Genomic DNA, 21192 nt, shown 5'->3' with positions numbered 1-21192 from the left:
ATTTTCCTCCCATATTTATTCTTCATATATTAGTTTTATAGCACTTCAGTAATGCTCTAATTTTTGGGTAAAGAGCCAGTGACATCGTATAAAAAGGGGCACTCCTAAACGAAAGTAGGCTATATTAACCATTAAAATAATATTCAGATATTTCTTTGAGTACACCCGATCTTCCAGCAATATCAGCGGACCCATTCTGCACCAACAGAGCATGCCCCCACACTATGACACTACATCCACAATCTTGAACCTCCACAATCGTGTTTTCAAGAAAAGCTAGTTTCATTACTTCAAGGTACTCTTGTGAAACTTTCTGGCTACTGCCAGTACAGAAAGGTTTACCGTGACTCTTCGAACCACGACTTTTTTTTTTTGCTGTCTTCCAATGTGAAATCACTATGTTCCTGACATCACCGTAGACGAATTGTCCGGTTCTTCGCCAAAATCAGTGGTTTCCGTATATGCATACCGCTGCTAATATCAAATTCCTTGTGCATAGTTGGGTGAGATGTAGGTCGGGAACAGCCTTTATTAAATGCTTTAGTCAACTGCTGCACACACAGGAAGTTCTGTCCCTACAAACAGAACTTACTGTGTGTAGGAATTTCTGTTTGTCTATACAAGCCTTCTCAGACGACGGCGATCTCGTCCTGCTGAAAGTCACAAGACCACAGTTAAGCCTCTAAGACGAGTAATGTTGATTTTTTTTTTTTACTGATTAAACAGCAGGATATTTCATCTTTTGAGAAAACTTTCACCTCTAATGTTTTCAAAATCGTGGCTTTATTGCGGGCCATACGGGTGCCCGCAATAAAGCCATTTATCGAACTCTGAAAGATCCTTTATTTTTCCTATTGTAATTAGCACTATTAACGATTATTGATCAGCATCATTCTTAAATAGTTGCCTAGAATACGTGGTGTAATCTAGTATTTTGCATATATGCAGCGTAAGTGACGTTTATGTAACTCTGTGACCGGTATGTGTACATCATCTTCTGTTAGCCACGTCTCGCTGATAACAATAACTTATGACCAATGTCAAAAACTCCTCCCTCTTTTTCTGAATGCTTCTCACATCAGTGTTACATAAAACTTAGTTGTCTCGCAACTAATCCTCCACTTTGTACTAACCATCCCATTTCGATTTGCTATGTTACTTACTATCTATACACTCATTTGCCTTAATGAATTGTACATGCACCTTCACCGGTATCCTTTCTATTAGCTCTGGGTTCCGTCTTTACATTTCCAATCTCACACCAGTCAGCAAATTTATCACCCAAATTATTAGGCATATGCAGAATTCATTAACCTACTTTCCCATCTCACAATTATTAACACTCATGGAACCAAACTCTTAACCCATCTACGTCTTTCGAGACAATAGCCACATGAATAATCCCACCACCACCATACATCTATTGTGAGAGCTCACACTCTCAAAATAGATGTAAAGATGCTCAGATGCATATCATCCTCAGCAAACCTCTCTGTCTTACCTTCGAATTTATGCAATAGATCAATACACATAAGATCCTGAATGATATACATAATATCATTCTATTCATAAAATTGGCCTTCTTCTCAGGTTTCTACTGTTATACTTGGGCAATATACTTACAACCTCTTACCTTAACACTTTTACACTTTACACTTTACGCTTCTAGTATTAAAAAAAAAATCAGCTGCCTTTAGTCCCTTATAGGGAGTAAGCGAGGCATTTTAACCCAGTCTACTAATAACTACCTCGCAAAATATTCGTTCCAACTAGCACAGTGAATTCATTTGTAATTCCTCCTCTCTCCTCAGCTTCAGTCATTCCACTAATAGTACCATCTCTTAAGCATATTTTCAGCACCTGTTTCGATTTCACTTTGACGAACCCTTAACAACACTGTTCTCTCTCTCTCTCTGTATCACTTTTCTCTTCTACTATTTTACATTCGAAATTGATGCTACAATCAGTCACCTTTAAGTTTTCATTTACTGGCACCTTTGTTCTTCCAACAGTCAGCCTCTCTCCAATTTTGTGGTATCTCGTTCTGCATTGATTCACTTCTCATATCCAGTTGTATGGAGCCTAGGTCTTCTATATAGTTTTGTCACGAAGCTGTGTCTTCTTCTTCTTCTTTATACCCTCTTTTACCTTGCGGTGTCGAGGGTCCATTGATCATCGGACCTCAATCCGTTTACAGAATAAGGTGGTCAGCCCTATACCCGGGTATATCCTATGGCCTGTAGTGTTAAGTTCTCAAGGCCAGTTTGCCTGCTTTGCGGGATGAAAAACCCCAGAATAAACTGAGGAAAAAACCCTGCTGTCCACGCCCAAGACTGGCTAACTTGGCTATGGCTGAGGAGGATCCTTCAGCTCCTCACGTCACCGACGGGAATCGAACCTAGGACACTCCTTCCCCAGGCATATGGTTGCGAAGCGCATAGCCACTAGGCTAACCGCACGGACGGAGCTGTGTCCGCTGCATCAAATAAAACTGTGATTAAGAATATATATATATATATATATATGAAAGAATGATCATTGACTCGGTTAACATAAATATTTTTATAAAGAATTGAATGACTAGAACCGAGATTTAAGTAAAAAGGTTTTAATATAAAAACACGACTAGTTTCGGCTTGTAACAGCCTTCATCAGGTGACATTAGAAAAAAAAAGAAAAAAGAAAAAACACTAAACACTGAAGGTTAAAAGACTATGAACAACATAGAAAGTCTCTATACATAATTAACATGAAAACGTTGTAGTTGTATTTGAAGCTGTTCTTTCGTTTGTTGCATTGTTGGGAGGGTGTGTGCTTGCAGCATCACGTGAACGCCAGTACATGATTACAGCTGAATGACTACCTGGGAGGTTGTAGCTCAAGTTATTATTAAAATAAACAGGATTGAAGATGATTTCTCTAGATTCCACGATTTTTCTCTCTAGTTCATCATTGCAACGGAAGATGTTAGTAGATTTTTCTCAGCAGACTTTGTGACTTTGGTTTTCATCATTAGGATTAGCCGAGAAAAGGATATGACTCGATAGCATTTTCTACTACGCATATATATATATATATATATATATATATATATATATATATGCGTAGAATGAAATTCATTACAGATACATGAATGAAAGAGAAAAATTTAAAAATACCGGATTTTAACTTTAAGGTCAGAAACATGTTATGTATCGGTAGATGTGAGCGTTTAAAATTTGCGCATAAAACTGCAACATACACGGAGAGGAAGATTAGGTACACTATGCGTTTTTTTTTTTTTTTTTCAGTAAGTAGTAAAACAATAATATTCGGAAGAAATATTTTCTAATTATAACTGTAATAAATTTAGTTTAATCCTTTATCCAAGTGTGTGCAAACAAAGTTTGCGCCTGAAAGTATCTTCAGGATTGGGGTAAAGTGGTACAACACCGGGCGACTCCTTGCAAAGGTGGAGCAAGCTACCAACTGTCCTATCTCAGTATCTCCCATAATGCAAAACACATCTCCTTGCGGATATGTATAATGTTATACATTAAGGGAAGGGCCACTACCCATCTAATTCTAACTGCTGTATTGACTGTAAACTGAATGCAACATGAATTATGTAAAGATAAAATTTTCTATGTATATTTTCCAGAAATTCGTTATATTTTTGCTGTTATTTCAACATGTTAGTTATTCGCCTGCATTTTTTTTTACCTCGTATTTTCCATTATTTTTCAATGTTATTTTTAAACATAGCCACCTATATTAACGATATCAACACTATTTCATTAAGCATGAATGAAGTAATGATGGGATATAACGCATTATAATGCCACATTTGGAGAAAAAGAATCTAGAGGAACAGTTAAAATTTATAATTAGGTGAAAAGTCCCACTTTTAATAATAATTATTATTATTCGGAGTTCTACGAATAAGTATTCACGTGTGTGAAAATGTACACGTACACTATTCTTTTTCCCTTCGGGGAGAAAAAAAGTGTAAATCGACGCTAGGATATTTACTGTCTTACAGAGAATGCAACCTTGAGTTTGGCTTTGCTATGAATTGTCGACGTCCGCATTAAAATATAATCTAATATTTGGCAATTAATACTCACTGTAGTTTTTTAATGAGCGTCATCTGAACACCTCTAAAATTAATGTATTAATTTAAACATATTCTGTTGATATGAAAGTCCCAGTATTTTTACAAGGGCAACAACTTAGTTACGTTCAGATGATTTAGGACAAACTTCGCCCTTTACCAAGGTAACATGACGACATCTGAGTAGCCAATAGCTACGGATATCACAAATCATTGCCTAACGTAACAACTCAACATAGCCAATAGTAGTGCTTTTTGAAAGTCTCCTGCGTAGTAATATTATGGTTTCATGTGGAGATGAAGGGGGGAAAGATTTTTAGTGACGAAGTCAGAGTATCTTGACGTGGATGCTACGTTTCTGCCAGTTTATCCACTCGGATTGCGGCAAACTTGGTGACGAGAAATACGTAACTGGTAAGTACTCTTCTCAGGTTAATAACAATCAAGCATGCCGTTCGGTTGTGCTGGACATTCCGTCTCAAAATTCTAATTGTAGTAGTAGATGATCATTTTAGGATACCAAGCCTTCTATTACTGTACGTTGTAGCACGCCATTTGCTACATTCTAAACTTCAAAGTATATAATCAACAAACCATAAGGATGTGCTTATTTAGTGCATTCCTAACGAGCTTTCGAAGCCATACCGCCAGTAATTTTTATTAATGACGGTGTTGTTTTATATTAATATTACGTCACCGCTTATTGACATAAAAGTATGGTATTTACTTACTCAGTAGATGTGTTACAGGAACGTAATTACACAACTGGCATCGAAATAGCCAAAACCAAATCACGTTAATTTTGCTATAGTTTCGAAATGCCTTAGTTTACCAGGAAAGGAAAATGTAAAAATGAAAGCCCTTTATTGTTAAAATTTGTGAAGTGTACTAATTATATTTATCAGAACTGTACAATTTGAAATTGAAGTTTTTTTTTTTTTTATATAATACTTTCTGCAACGTACATGACATAGTTCTAGTTATTTTTCGAGTTATCCTGCTGTAGTCAAAAGAAAAGTAGGTCGTAGTGCTGTTTAATTAATTGTAATGCTGGTTGTTTCGTCACTGCCAATTATTTAGTTTTTTATCTTGTTATTCAGTTGTCATGAAGTATTGTTAAAGGCGAATGATGTGATTTTAAATATACACACACACAGATTACGAAACATCATAATGGCCTTTACCAGTTTCGGTTCTGAAAAAAAAAAAAAAAGAAATCCTGTTGTCGTCACTGCTTGATCTTAATGAAAAGTCAGTTTGTATTTAGTTTTCAACATCCATGTCGGTTTATTAAACTCTTTTGAGTTCATATTTTCTGAAACTGTTAAAATGCAGTGAATATTAAGGAATTTTGAGTGTTCAAGTTAGCATGTCATTTGAAACTGCAGACTGCTGTTGCATCAAAGTAAAGATATGATGGATCGAATAATTTAATTAAATATTCATTAATTCTACTATTAATGAAAGTTGTTCAGATATGCAGCCTTTGTCCAAATTCCAAAAAGTTTGTACCACTGTTCTGAAGACATGGCCCTCGTGTATATTTGCACTAGTATTGCATTTAAAAAATCAGCTAGCCAGCTTCTAGAAGAGAAGACTACAGGAGCCATGTGATGCATCCAGGCAAGGCAGGAGTTGAATTGCCTTCATCATCTATGCAGGAGTTAAATGAGAAGAATGATGCCAAGAGGTCAGCTTTATCTTTAGTATTGCTGCAATACTGACATCTGGGTGAGATAAAGATGGCAACACAGAACTTGTGCTTGCAGCTTTTGTGAGCAAAGGCATGACTGTTGGCACATGTGGTGGTTGATACTCTGTGCTCCTTCTTGTAGTGTCCAGGATACTATTGTTGGCATTTGGACATTGAAGTAAGGTGTTAGTCAGAATTTGCTACTTCTTAGACAAGGGGGGGGACCAGTGCTGGCTGTCATCAATCCTCAAAATAGAGGCTGTTCCTGACATGAAGCAGACACCTGTGCAGCTGCATTTTACCTTGCGGGCAGTCACTGCAGTTGGTTTTCAGGTACCTCCCCAGGGGCGTGCTTATTTAATGGTGGCATAGTGTGCATATCACATTGCTTTCTTAAGGTTCTGTGGTGGTTTGAGAGGCCTTGCCACAGGGTTGCTCCATTGTTCCTGATGGCAGTACTGCTGTTATTCATCAGCTTACCCTGCTTAGCTTGTAGCTGTTCTCCATATCTGGGGAAGGGGTGATCTACTATTCACCACTTGTTTACCCATCCAGTTGCGATCAGTTATACCACAGATGATCAGATGACGCCGACTGCAACCGTGCAGGCTGTGAATGAAGCTGGAGTTATTATCTCAAGCCACTTACAATAAGCTGTTTTAATTTCTTTAGCCATCCTCGCACACTTTTTTTTTTTTTTTTTTTTTTGGAAAACATGGTTTCAATATAGGGTGGATTTCTTGAACAGAGTAAGCAATGGCCTTTATTGTATTCTGTAATTATTTCTGTTATGCATATCTGCATCATAGGGTTAATTATCCTCTTTAAATCCTGTTTTTCTGGGTCTGAGCACAATAATCCAGATGTGGTCTAATCAGGGATTTATACACTGGATTAACCACTTTTCTATTTCTGCTGGTCAACATCCTTCCCAGTATTGCTGCAGTTCTCTCATTTGCCTTTACCACATTTGCAATATGTCCCATAAATTTCAAATTTTTATCAGCCAACACCCCAAGATCCATTTCTTCGTCCATACTGTACTAAAGAAGTACAGTATGGACGAAATGTACTATAGAATGTACTATAGAAGTACATTACTGTTGGTAAAAATGTACTATAGAAGTACATTTTCACCAACAGTATTTTTATTTTCCTTCCATTGGCATTTATCAAATTATCAAGGCCTTGCATTTAGTTGCATTAAAATGACATCTCCAGTCATCAATCCAGCTTTCAAATCCTCTGGAAAAGCTGCCACGTTGGTGCTATTATTTTACAGCATCTCCATGGAGTCTGGAGACTCATTGTGGGAGACCCAAATCAACCATCATACACACATATTATTATTATTACTGGCAACAAAGAGTCCTTAGACTCATTGAGAGAGGCCCTAAACATCATGTCAAGAACTATTCAGCATTTGTACAGTATCTATCATACTTTGCTTTGAACGCATTCACAGTCATGGCATCCACAACAGACTCTGACAGGTTATTCCACACATTCACCACTGTCCAAGTAAAAATCCTAGTTCTAACACCCTTGTTAACTACATTCTTGCTCAGTTCCATGGATACCTCCTAGTTCTCGCACCACCATCACACCTGTTCTGAAAAATTTCCTTTGAATTAATCTTGTAAAAACCTCCTCAGTAGTTTGAATGTCTCAATCATATCACCCTTTTCCACCTATCAACCAATTTCTGTAACCCACAGATCTTCTCGTAAGGTTCATTCTATAGACCAGCCACCATCTTGGTCACTCACCTCTGGATCCTCTCTATCTTCTCCCCATCAAGAAGAAACCTTGGCACCCAGATCTGGGCACAGTAGTCACCACAGGATAAACTAATATTATAGCATGATGCTCTATGGCATGTGGCTTTAGATATCAAGTTAGTAAACTGGATTGGAGATTGGTTATGTGGTAGGTTCAACAGGAGTGAGTATTAGCCCTGTTGAACCATAGTTGTGACTTGCTTCCTTAGCATCATACCTTCATACCCAACCCCCTGGTATCTACCACATGACCAATCTCCAGTCTAGTTCACTAACTTAATATCTAAAGCCTCATGCTATAATATCAGCTTATCCTGTGGTGCTCTGTTAAATGTCTTTAAAAAAAAAAAAAAGACAGTATATACCTTTTCCTCATTGACTGCTCTTGCTACTTTATTATAAAAGGCACTCAGATTACTGAAAGAGAAGTAATTAACAAATCAAATCGGTACTGACCCTCACAAATAACATTACTTTTCTCTATACGGTGCTGTAGATAATCTCTCACTAATTTCTCCAAAAATTTTGACAACTACAGAAGAACTATAATGTGTTATATAGTTTGACACCTCCTTTCTACCACCACCCTTATATAATGGTACTGTCTTATGCTCCTTAAACTCCTTGGATGCCTTTCCCCCTTAGCTGAAGTATCATTGAAAAGCCAGTGACCCGAGCTGTCAGTTCCTTAGCACATTCTCTTAAAATTCATGGTGAAATCCCATGCACTTCCACATTGTTACATCCAATTCTTTCACTAACACTCATTCTTTCACCATCATTTCTCTTCCTACTGCTTAAAAAAAATTTGCTTAGGATTTTTCATGGACTAATCTCTTGTCTAATTTTGTTTTCCTTACTATGTTGGTCTCTTTCCTAACATAAGTCTTATATTCCTCATGTAACTGCACTCTACACTTCTCTCTTAAGGGCTCTTTTTCATCTTCCTATTTGATTTTATTCTTGTCCACTCTACACAAAATTGTGGAAATCTTTCTCATACAACTTACTCTTTCTGCTAATATTCCTTCATTAGGTTTCATCGATGATCTCTCCCAATTCTTTTATTATTATTACGAGACACCTTGAGAGTCCACAGACTCATCAAGTGTGGGCACCTACTCTATATCTCTCTGTCTCCACCACTCAATCCACCAACTACAACTAACCACAACTACACCAACGCCATCTACCGTCCACCACTAGTATTTCCACAGACAATCACAAACATCAATGCTCAAGGCAGGATTCGAACCCACAGCCTTTTGGCTGGAGAGTGGATACGCTAACCACTCAGCCAACCAGGCCGGCAAAATTATTGTGACAGCCGGGAATTGAACCCCGTTTTATCCATGAAAATGTCCCAAGCCTTGATTTCTAAGATTATTGTAATCACCTGTTTTATGATAAATTGATATTTATGTTGCAGTAAATGGATTTGCAACCCAGCCATGCTTAGTGAAAACTTGACATGCCGGTCCCAAGCCCGGATAAATGGGGAGGGTTGAGTGCAGGGCTAGCAACCCAGTCTCAGAAAAAAATTTTTGCTATGCAAACTGAAACCTTCCAAAATGTGATACTGGATGAAGAAAATAGAACACAAACTACCACGAACATGAGGCACCTCTGTGAAAGCCCTTCTGGGGAAGCAGAGATGCAGAAGAAAGTGACAGACATCTTACCAAAAGACAAGCTTATATTGGGATGTTGGAATGTTAGAACCATGTTTGAAACTGGGAAGACATATCAAGTCTCAAGAGTCCTAGAAAAATACAGATTAGAAATAATGGGATTAAGCGAAATGAGATGGATAGGAACTGGAAAAATCGAATGAAACTGGTCACTACTTAATCTACTCTGGGAACCAAAATACGAATGACCACACAAAGGGAGTTGTACTAATGATGACAAAGAAAGTTCATGGTGCACTCATGGAGTGGAACCCAATATCCGAAAGAATACTAAACTCTAGATTAAAGCCGGAAAGCAGAACATCGCAATAACACCAACAAATGATGCAATCCAGGAAGAAAAGGATATTTTTTATAGCATGTTACAGAGAAGTATAGAAATAAAAAGGATATGCAACTAATAATTGGAGACTTTAATGCTAAGGTTGGAAATGATAATACTAATAAAGAAACTGTTATGGGAAAGTATGCAGAAGGAGAAATAAATGAAAATGGAGAGTTACTTATAGATTTTTGTATGTTCAATCAGCTTGTAATAGGAGGGAGTCTCTTCCAACATAAAAAAATACATGACATGGATAGCACCAGACAGAAAGACAAAGAACCAAATAGACCATGTACTTATATCAAAGAATTCGAGGAAATCACTCCTGGATGTCAGAGTTAAAAGAGGAGCCGAGGCACATTCAGATCACTTTCTCCTATCAGCTAACATAAAAGTATAAATATTTAAAAATAAACAAACTGTGCACAATAAGAAGAGGTTTAGAATTGAAAACCTCAAAAACAAAGAGATTAGAAATAAATTTATAACAATTCTACAGGATAAATGGAATAAACTCGAAAAAAGATAACATAGAGGAAGATAACATAGAAGGAGATAACATAGAGGAAAAATGGACTAAGATTAAAGACATACTAATAAGCACATCAGAAAAGATATTGAGATTTTGAACTAATACAGACAAAGAATGGATATCAGAAAACATCAAATTAAAAATAGAGGAGAGAGATAGAATAAAAGAGAAACTTACAGATTGTGAAAATGTTGAACAAGAACAAGCAGAAAGATATAGAGCAATTAACAAAGAAATAAAAAAGGGCAAGAAATTATAAAAGGAAATTATTATTATTATTATTATTCAGGCTTTCATGGAGTCAAAAGACTCATCATGGGAGGTCCTTCCTAAGAAACACAGTCTATCAAGACTCATCGAGGGGAGATACCCCCCCCCCTTTGAGAAACACAAGTCTATCATACCACTCCTTAAACTCATTGACTGTTCTCGCTCTCACCACTCCATCAGGCAATGCATTCCATGGTTCAACCACCCTCCATGCAAAGAAACCAGAAAAATCAAATGAAACTCTGGTCACTACTTAATCTACTCTGGGAACCAAAATACGAATGACCACACAAAGGGAGTTGTACTAATGATGACAAAGAAAGTTCATGGTGCACTCATGGAGTGGAACCCAATATCCAAAAGAATACTAAACTCTAGATTAAAGCCGGAAAGCAGAACATCGCAATAACACCAACAAATGATGCAATCCAGGAAGAAAAGGATATTTTTTATAGCATGTTACAGAGAAGTATAGAAATAAAAAGGATATGCAACTAATAATTGGAGACTTTAATGCTAAGGTTGGAAATGATAATACTAATAAAGAAACTGTTATGGGAAAGTATGCAGAAGGAGAAATAAATGAAAATGGAGAGTTACTTATAGATTTTTGTATGTTCAATCAGCTTGTAATAGGAGGGAGTCTCTTCCAACATAAAAAAATACATGACATGGATAGCACCAGACAGAAAGACAAAGAACCAAATAGACCATGTACTTATATCAAAGAATTCGAGGAAATCACTCCTGGATGTCAGAGTTAAAAAAGGAGCCGAGGCACATTCAGATCACTTTCTCCTATCAGCTAACATAAAAGTATAAATATTTAAAAATAAACAAACTGTGCACAATAAGAAGAGGTTTAGAATTGAAAACCTCAAAAACAAAGAGATTAGAAATAAATTTATAACAATTCTACAGGATAAATGGAATAAACTCGAAAAAAGATAACATAGAGGAAGATAACATAGAAGGAGATAACATAGAGGAAAAATGGACTAAGATTAAAGACATACTAATAAGCACATCAGAAAAGATATTGAGATTTTGAACTAATACAGACAAAGAATGGATATCAGAAAATATCAAATTAAAAATAGAGGAGAGAGATAGAATAAAAGAAAAACTTACAGATTGTGAAAATGTTGAACAAGAACAAGCAGAAAGATATAGAGCAATTAACAAAGAAATAAAAAAGGGCAAGAAATTATTATTATTATTATTATTCAGGCTTTCATGGAGTCAAAAGACTCATCATGGGAGGTCCTTCCTAAGAAACACAGTCTATCAAGACTCATCGAGGGGAGATCCCCCCCCTTTGAGAAACACAAGTCTATCATACCACTCCTTAAACTCATTGACTGTTCTCGCTCTCACCACTCCATCAGGCAATGCATTCCATGGTTCAACCACCCTCCATGCAAAGAAACCAGAAATCACTCCTCACCCTCTTGCAAACAGTTTCTTTTCGTAACTTCCAGGGATGGCCTCTTGTCATCCCTTCCCACTGTTCAACTAAGCGAAAGAACTCCCCAGTGTCAACCCTGTAACCACCTCTCAACAGTTTAAAAGTCTCAATCATATCACCTCTCCTTCTTCTATCCACTAAACTCTGCAGTCCACATTCCCTCAGCCGATCCTCATAACTAACATGGTACAGTCCTGAAACCATCATTGTTATCAGCCTTTGTATCCTTTCCATAGTTAATTTATCCTTTTCAAATATTGGGGACCTAATCTGAGAACAATAATCTATGTGTGTGGTCTGATCAGAGACTTATACAACAGAATGATAATCCTTTTATCTCTGCAGGTCAGTGTCCTTCTCATTATTGCAGCAATCCTCTGTGTTACCTTCACCACCTTTGCAATATGTCCCCTAAATTTCAGGTTTCTATCAGTCATCAATCCCAGATCTCGTCTCCCCTACTTCCTCCGGTATAACTCCTCCCATGGGGTATGCAGCGTCCCATCTAAATATATATAGAGAATCTAGCACAAAAGGCAGAGGATGCTGCATATATAAATGATACTAGAAAGTTATATGATATTACAAGGAAATTAAGTGGAAAAAGAAACAAATGGATAGTTCCTATAGACAGTAAAGAAGGAAAACTATTATTAAATGAAAAAGAACAGATAAATAGATGGGTGGAATTCTTCTCAGAGAAATTTCAAGAAATGACTGATGGTGACCAGAGCCTAGAATTAAATGAACAAAATGCATCATTAGATATAAATTTGAACGAAATAACAAAAATAGAAATCACAAAAGCAATAACCCAGATCAAAACAGGTAAAGCACCGGGAGGACAACATACCAGGTGATATACTAAAAGCAAATCCAAAACTTATAGCAGAGATATTCTATCCCTTACTAAATGAGATATGGCAGAAAGAAGAGTTGCCTAAAAAATGGAATACTGGATTACTAGTTAAATTACCCAAAAAAGGGAGCCTATCTGAATTCAAAAATTGGAGAGGTATAACATTGCTGAGTGTTATAAGTAAAATACTAGCAAGGATAATACTAGAAAGAATCAAAATAGAAATAGAAAAACAACTAAGACCAGAACAGGCAGGATTAAGAGCCAATAGATCATGCACCGACCACGTTGCTACTTTACGAATTATCATAGAACAATCATTGGAATGGCAGGCAAGCTTATGTTTAAATTTTATCGATTTTGAACAAGCCTTTGACAGTATAAACAGATCTTCCCTATGGAAATTACTTAGACATTATGGACTCCCAGAAAAATAATAAGAATAATTTAAAAAATGTATGAAGATTTTGAAATTAAAGTAATACATGGAAATACCCTCTCAGAACCATTTAAAACAAAGACAGGAGTAAGGCAAGATCATATACTCTCCCCTACTATGTTTTTAATTGTCATAGACTGGGTGATGAGAAAAGTATCTCATGGAAATATAGGATTACAATGGTTACTTCAAAACCAACTCCACGATCTAGATTTTGCAGATGATATCTGCTTACTTTATAGAACAAAAAACAACAACACTTGTAGAAACAGCCAAAAAAGTTGGTCTTAGGATAAATAAAAATAAAACGATGTTAATGAAAATAAATGCAAAGCAAAATAAACAAATAACAATAGAAGAAAACACCGCTTAAAGAAGTAGAACAGTTTATATACCTTGGTTCAATAGTATCAATAAAAGGAGGAACTACTGAAGATATAAATAGAAGGAAACAGCTGGCTTATTCAGCTTTCAACCAACTTAGAAATATTTGGAAAAACAAGAATTTGTCTATAAAAACTAAAATGAGAATATTTAACTCAAATGTAAAGGCAATGCTAATGTATGGATCAGAAATGGATGTTAAACAAAAAGATAGTTAACACTGTCCTGGTCTTCCTAAACAAGTGCTTAAGAATAATATTGGCCAAAACAAATATCAAACAAAGAACTATAGCAGAGAACAAACCAGAAACCGATATTGCAAAAGATACCTGAAAGGAAATGAAGATGGTTGGGGCATGTGTTGAGGAAAGAAGATAAAATAATAGTAAAACAGGCTCTAGATTGGAACCCACAGGGTAAAAGAGATAAATGGAAAAGAACAATACTGAAAGAAATAACAAATATTAATAAAAACTGGAACCAAATAAAAGCAGAAGCAAAAAACAGTCTGGTGGAAAATGGTGGTGAAAGACCTATGCTCCCAGATGGAGTGAAGAGGATTAAGTAAGTTAAGTAAGTAAATGGATTTGCAGAAGATAGTAGATTGGATTGGAAACTGGTTGTCTGATAGATATCAGAGAGTTGTATATGAGAAAGAAGTATTAAGGAGGAGAATGGTTGTCATCTTTTGAATTACAGCAGAAGCAGTTAATACAATGTATCATAATTAATTGCATGCATTCTTCTGGCCAGTTTATAATTTTTATTACAAGATGATAAACCGAAAATTATGACGTTTACAGGTGGGAAGAAAAACTCTGCCACTCTGATTTTCAGTTGAGAAGCCGTATGAAAATGATCTTGTTGTAAAGTTACATTAATGGACAAGAGCCTCTGTGACTCAGTCAGTATAGACAAAGCCCTTTGGTCGGAAAGACCTGGGTGCAATTCCCATCCATGACATGAGGAACCTTTGTCTGGTCTCTTTTGGTGAAAGGTGAGTTAGCCAGAAAAATCCCCTTACCTCATACGAAGGGATTTTTTCATCCAGAAACTCTGGCTTTTCGTACCCCAGAACAGGCAAACCAGCCCCATGAACACACACTGATTACAGTCAGGAATACTTAAGACCCAGTCATAGGCCTGATTCGTCCGCTATGCTGGACCCAAGCCTGGTTAAAATTAGGGTGAATTGAGATGGTGCTGTACTTTCCTGTAAAAAGGGCCTCACAGCCATTGTATCATCATACACTAAAAAAAAAAAAAAATAATGGACTAGATGCAAATTACAAATGGTGAAGACAACCCAGAGGATTTCTGCAGTGGTAAGAAGGACATTGACCAACAAACGTAAGGATGGTGGTTCCACTGTATAAGGCTCTGATCAGTCTTATACAGTGATTGGGTAGCAAAAATTATATGAGAATTGCAGAAGTTAGCCTTGAAGACAGATTGAGTGCATGTAATTTGTAAGTAGAAGGTGATATGGCATTGAGAATGGAACATTGGAGTAATTTCACAACAAGAGAAAATAATGATAATAATAAAAAGAATATCAATGTGGTTCAAATGTGAAAATTCTAGCATCTCATCAGATGCTGTCTTTCTGAAATTTTTTTTTATGTTGCTTCTGTAAAATACAAATCAATAGAATATAGCAAAGGCTTATATTCTTAGGGTATCCGTTAAGAATATAAGCATTTGCTGTATTCTGTTGATCTCATCTGACATCTAATATAATGTTTCCCACCAATTTCCTTGCCTATCTAGAATTGAATTTTACCAGGAAAGAAGTTTGTTTATATATTTGAGACATAAATAAAATTTGGAAATCTATATTACACTTTTGATCTGTGTGTATACTAAGAATTAGATATGTGCATATGTTAAAAATAAGAATTTAAGAAGTGGTGTGATAGACTTGACCTCCCATGATGAGTCTTGTGACTCCATGATGGTCAGGAAAATAATAATTATAAATATATTATAATTATTATAAATAATTTATGCTTGGTGAGAATATATTGTTGGAGGTAGAGGAAATAAGAGATCTGGGAGTGATAGTGGATACGGATCTAAAATTTAGGGAACACATTACCAAAATTGTGAAGACAACACAAAGGCTTCTGGGAATGATGCAGAGGACACTGACGTGTAGAAGTAGGGAGATTCTTGTTCCGTCGTATAAGGCTTTTGATTAGGACCACACATGGACTATTGTGCCCAGATTTGGTCACCGGGTTTTCAGAAGGATAAAGAGATGTTGGAAAGGAGACTGACTAAAGTAGTTTCTGACCTCTGGAATGTCGAGTATGAGGAAAGATTGAGAAGATGTAATTTGCAGAGTCTGGTGGACAGGAGGAAGAGGGGAGATATGATAGAGACCTACAAGTTGGTAAGGGGTTGTTATAGGATCAATGCTGGAGAGGTTTTACAGAGAATAGTGGGAGAACCAGAGGTCATCTCTGGAAACTGTATAAAGAGGGTGTGAGTAGGGGAGTGAGAGGCAGGTTTTTTTCATGCAGAGTTGTGAATGATTGGAATGCCTTGCCTGAGAATGTGGCGTCTGCAAAGAGTTTGAATGTGTTTAAAACATGGTATGATGAGCTGTGTGTGTGATAAAAGGACCTCCCAGATGAGTCTTTGACTCCATGAAGTCTTGGGGTGGTAATAATAATAATAATCTGGAAACCCCATTTTAGAGACTATATTTGGTCTTTAAAATGGGGTCAGATATTAATATCAAACTGCAGTGTGTAAGAATGTTACATATAAAGGTATATATTTGAACCATGCATTTGTAGTGCATGTAAAATATTTATTACACATGTTAAAGTTAAGGGAGCATAAAAATCATGACCAAAAATTAACCTGAAAATTGCTTTCATAATGTGAAGGATGCTGAGAACCAGGTAGATGAGGTTGCAGTAATATTCAAACTGAATAAGGCATTTTATTTGGCACTTCTTTTTACTCCTTCACAAGGCTGTCTCAGAACTGTGGAATGTTGAGTACATGGATGGGCTGAGAGAATGTGCTTTGCAGTGAGACTTGTTGAGTGGCAGAATATATTAGATACAGCGAAAATATGGCTAATAAGTGATGGCAAGAGATTCAGTGGTATAGTCTTCTCTAAAACTCTATAAACAGCTTTCAGAGAAGATGTCATTCATGAGGTAATTTTTTTTTTATATAAAGAATGATGAGTGAGTGGAATGCACTGTTGCTAATAATTGCAGCATACTGTATGTTTAAAGTGAGATCTTGTGACTTCATGGATAATGAACACACCAGAAAATAATTCATTGTCACTTCTGTTTTCTAGGTTCATTACTCAATATACAGTTTTCATGTTTTCATTGTGTCTTTTATATTGCTAATTTTCATGTTGGAAATATCACATCGGTTATTAAATTTCATATTAAATATGAAGTCTCTTGAAGGAATTGTAGCATATTTACTTAAGAAGCTTAAGACTGTTTGAAATTTTTTGATAGCATTGCTACTTAAACCATAGGAAGATGAAATACTAATAAAACAAGTCCTTGAAGTAAAATTGGCAGGGAGAAAAAAAAAATCGAGAAGAAAGATTAAGGTATAGGTGTATTGATGCAGCTCTTAGTGCTTTAGAAAACTGAAATCTAATTGCTGATCAGATCAAAATTATTGTAAAATGATAGACCATTTTAGACATAGAATGCAGGCATTAAAGATATATATATATTATTATTTTTTTATTATATTTTTTAGTATGATTCCTGTCCATGAAAGGTTGTAAACAACTTCTTCCTTTTCAGTAATAGGCCTAGTGGCCTGTTGCAATCTCTTCCCATCGTTTCAAAGGCCGTCCTCTATTCCTTCTCCCTCTCTGTAGTGAGGAGTCTTCCTTCAATCATTCTTTTTGCATGTGTTGTTTCCATCTCTCTCTACTCTTTATAAAGATCGATGTAGTCTAAAACAGATATAGGTTGGAAACTTAAAAAATACTTTAATATTGTGGATTTTTTTTTCTATTTTATTATTATTTTTTTTCTAATTTGTATTTTTATTTATTTTTTTACATGGTCTAGAAAGTCTGCTCTGCAGTCCATGGAACTTTTTTTTTTGTATCATTTCATGCTCTAATAAGCAAAGTGGTAGTCCAGTGCAATGAATCACATGTAAAGGCTTTAAGTGCTGGGAGAAATTCACTTAAAGACTTAATGGAGTAAAACAACACTGTGAAAGGATTAAAATAATATTTAATTCTCCCAATATTTCATCTTAGTCACTGAGACATCACCAGGGAGTAGAATATGTGACTTGTAACACACACACACACACACACACACACACACACACACACACACACACACACACACACACACACACACACACAAAGTGAAATACAGGGATGCAAACTAGAGTCCTAAATAGGTCGAACACCCTCCTTGGGCACCTGTTGGTGGTGGTCTAGGATGTAAATTGGGATCTCAAAGTATTTTATTAGTGTTTCCCGTATTTTGGGAAGTTTAATGCAACCATATTTATTCAAATTAGGCTCTGATTTCTGAGAGCTGCTGTGAATTCTACAGTCTTTCACTTCTAAATTTACTGTGATGGAGCATGGTGGTCTTTCAACTGATTCTGTGAACAGAACTGAGAGAGGAAAATTTGGTCTTTAGTTGAGCTGATAAGGGTAGCTTGTTTCAGTTGGAGATTGAAAGCTGTGCAAGGTTGTATTTCTTTAAGATTCTGGCTATTTTACTTGAAGTGCCTGAGACATAGAGGATTATGATATTATGAAAATCTTTCTGAAGAGAAGGTCGAAGATTGGAGGATGGGTTGATTGTTTTTAATACTTTGGGAATGTAAACATTAGATTAGAATGTTTGGTGTGTATGATTAAGTTCTGTTGCAAGAGAGGACTCATTGAAACAAAGGTATAGGCTCTATTGGTTAGTGTTTTAATGATACCATATTGTATGAGAATCCTAACATGAAGAATTGCATCTAAAGTGGAAGAATTTCTTGAAGAATAGTAATAAGAATAGTAAGTGAAAGAAGTCTGGAAATGAATAAAGAAGTTAATATCTGTTATATAGATTTTGAAAAAGCTTTTGACTTTGTAAAATGGGATGAGATGGTGGAAGTAATGAAAAAGATTGGAAAGACAGAAGGCTAATTATTTCACTATATATGAGACAAACTGCCATGGTGAGAGACATATGGTACAACAGAACCAGGTATCATTGGACGAGGAGTAAGACAAGGCTGTTCTCTGTCACCAATTTTGTTTAACATATATTCCGAAACAATGTTAAAAGAAGCACTGGAGAATTCGGAAGAAGGAATAAAGATTGGAGGTAGACAGATATTTGCATTAAGATACACAGATGACAAGGCATTACTATCAAATACTGAAACAGGACTACAACATCTGTTGAACAGGTTACTGGAATCCTGTATCGATTATGGAATGAAAATTAACATCAGAAAAACAAAGGTAATGAAAATAGCAAGGGAAGAGGCAAATATGGATATCAGAATAAATGGGGAAATATTGAATCAAGTAAAGACATTTAAATATCTAGGAAGTGTTATTAGCAGTGATGGAAGATGTAAAAGTGACAGAAAAGCAAGAATAGCGATGGGAAGAGATGCCTTTAATGGAATTTATTCAGAAGTAAAATGGATAGAAACATAAAGAAAAGACTAATAAAATGTTATGTGTGGAGTGTTGCCCTCTATGCAGCTGAAACTTGGACATTGAAGAAAGAAGAAATTAAGATTTTGGAAAGCTTTGAGATGTGGATTTGAAGAAGGGTGGAAAAAATCAAATGGACAGATAAAATAACTAATGATGAGATCTTAAAAAGAGTAGAAGAAGAAAGAAGTCTGTTAAGGAGGATAAAAAGAAGCAAAGGAAACTGGATTGGACATATTCTGAGAGGTAATGGAATCATCAGAGATGCCATCGAAGGAAAAATAGACAAAAAAAGACGGAAGAGTAAAGAAAACAATGCTAGATGACATGCTGAATGGAGACAGGTACACAACCTTGAAAGAGAAGGCTCAGAACAGAAGAGAGTGGAAGGAAAGTTTCTGCTACTAAAAGAAGAAGAATGCTCAATTGCAGAATACTCAAGAAGAAGAAGATTGTTGAGGTGGGGAGGGATTGGGAAAGTTTGTGAATGCATCTGCTCATGTGAGTGGGTTTCCTGTATGCTGAAAAGGACAAGTTTCCATTGGGTAGGCACGTTACCAAGGTATCTAAAAAGACTAAACTATTATTAGTTTCACCCTAAAATCCAGTTTACTATGGAAAAGGAAACTAATATTTTAGCCTTTCTAGACACATTGCTAACATGCCTATCCATTGGTAATCCATAATGGAAATGACATCCCCATTACAGGAAACCCACTCACACAAGAAGATACATTCACAAACTTTCCCTTCCATCATCCCCTTCTCAACAATATGGTATCATTAAAACACTAACCAATAGAGTCTATCATCTTTGTTTCAATGAGTCCTCTCTCGCAGCAGAGCTTAATCATATACACTACACCACACCTTAATGGCTAGATTCTCAGGGTATGAAAAAAATGCAATCCTTCCTCCCTTCAGTAAGAAGTCCTCCAACAGAACACCTTGACAATCCCAGAATACTATGGACATGACTTTTTGGTCAATGGGAACAGTTTTGAATTTTTTGCGCACAGGAGATTGTGGATGTTTCCAGGTCATGGAATCTTGTTTTCTCTCTTTGCAGTAAAGTGATGAACACATGTTTTGTCTCCTGTGATTAGGCAAGCAAGAAAATCCTCACCTTTGTCATTGTATTGCAACAGATTCTCCAGACACATCCCCATGCATGTTGCCTTGTGCTCCTCTGACAATTGTTGGGACACCCAGTGGGAGCGCACCTTTTGAAAGGCAAGGACATCATGAACAATTTCACAAACAGTGGACTTACTCAAGTTCACTACTTGTGCAACTTCACTCGGTTTCACTTGCTAGTCTTCAAGAACGATGCTCTTAATTCATGAAATGTCTTCTGTCTTGTTCTCTTAATGTTGATCTTCAATGTCACTACATCTCACTTTAAATTCATTGCACCAAAAACATGCATACTTCTTTGATATTACCTTTTTGCCATATACAGCAACCAGTTCATGGTAAATGTCACTTAGTGAAGTCTCTTTTGTTTGCAAAAAACGAATAACTTCACAGACACCTGTTTTGGACCACACTTGCATGATAGCTGCTATCCAATTGGAATTATATGTGAGGCAACAGTAGCACCACACTGCAATGATGGTTTTTTTGAACATTATTAAAGGGCCTATCCGTCTACTGTGTTTTATCTCATTCTCTTTACTGTTATTAAGAATAAAATGTGTTAACCTTTTAAAAATATGACATATTGTAGCATCATCATCATCAAATTCCTGCCATGTACCCTCAAGGGGTGTACAGGATATGACAGTACTACATGAAAAAATTACATCATTACTAACTTCCTATCTACAATTTTCCAAATCAGTCTGTTACTTGTCAAGACTCCAACATTATCAGATCTTATATTTCTATCATCTAAGGCACTTTGTACCGTATCAATCCACCTATATCTTGGTCTTCCTCTGGGTCATTTTCCTGCCAACCTGGCAGAGA

At 36.2% G+C, this 21192-nt stretch overlaps 1 protein-coding gene across 3 annotated transcripts in view; it reads left to right on the top strand.

The window, feature by feature from the left end:
- The first annotated feature begins 4166 nt into the window (after positions 1-4166).
- Positions 4167-21192, top strand: part of LOC150109764 (cyclic AMP-responsive element-binding protein 1-like) — a 341490-nt gene continuing 324464 nt past the window's right edge. For 2 of the 3 annotated variants that reach the window (XM_090408798.1, XM_090408686.1), the window contains exon 1: positions 4426-4507. The gene's annotated coding sequence lies outside the window, so the exon portion shown is untranslated. Of the gene's footprint in view, positions 4508-21192 lie in introns of all 3 variants that reach the window. The other variant, XM_090408762.1, reaches the window with a different exon arrangement.

The sequence above is a fragment of the Typopeltis vanoorti genome, chromosome 1 (assembly GCF_054136105.1).
Source record: "Typopeltis vanoorti isolate ZY-2024b chromosome 1, IOZ_Tvanoo_1.0, whole genome shotgun sequence".
Taxonomy (NCBI): Eukaryota; Metazoa; Arthropoda; class Arachnida; order Uropygi; family Thelyphonidae; genus Typopeltis; species Typopeltis vanoorti.
Note: the sequence above shows the minus strand (reverse complement) of the source record. Positions and strands in the feature narration are given on the sequence as shown.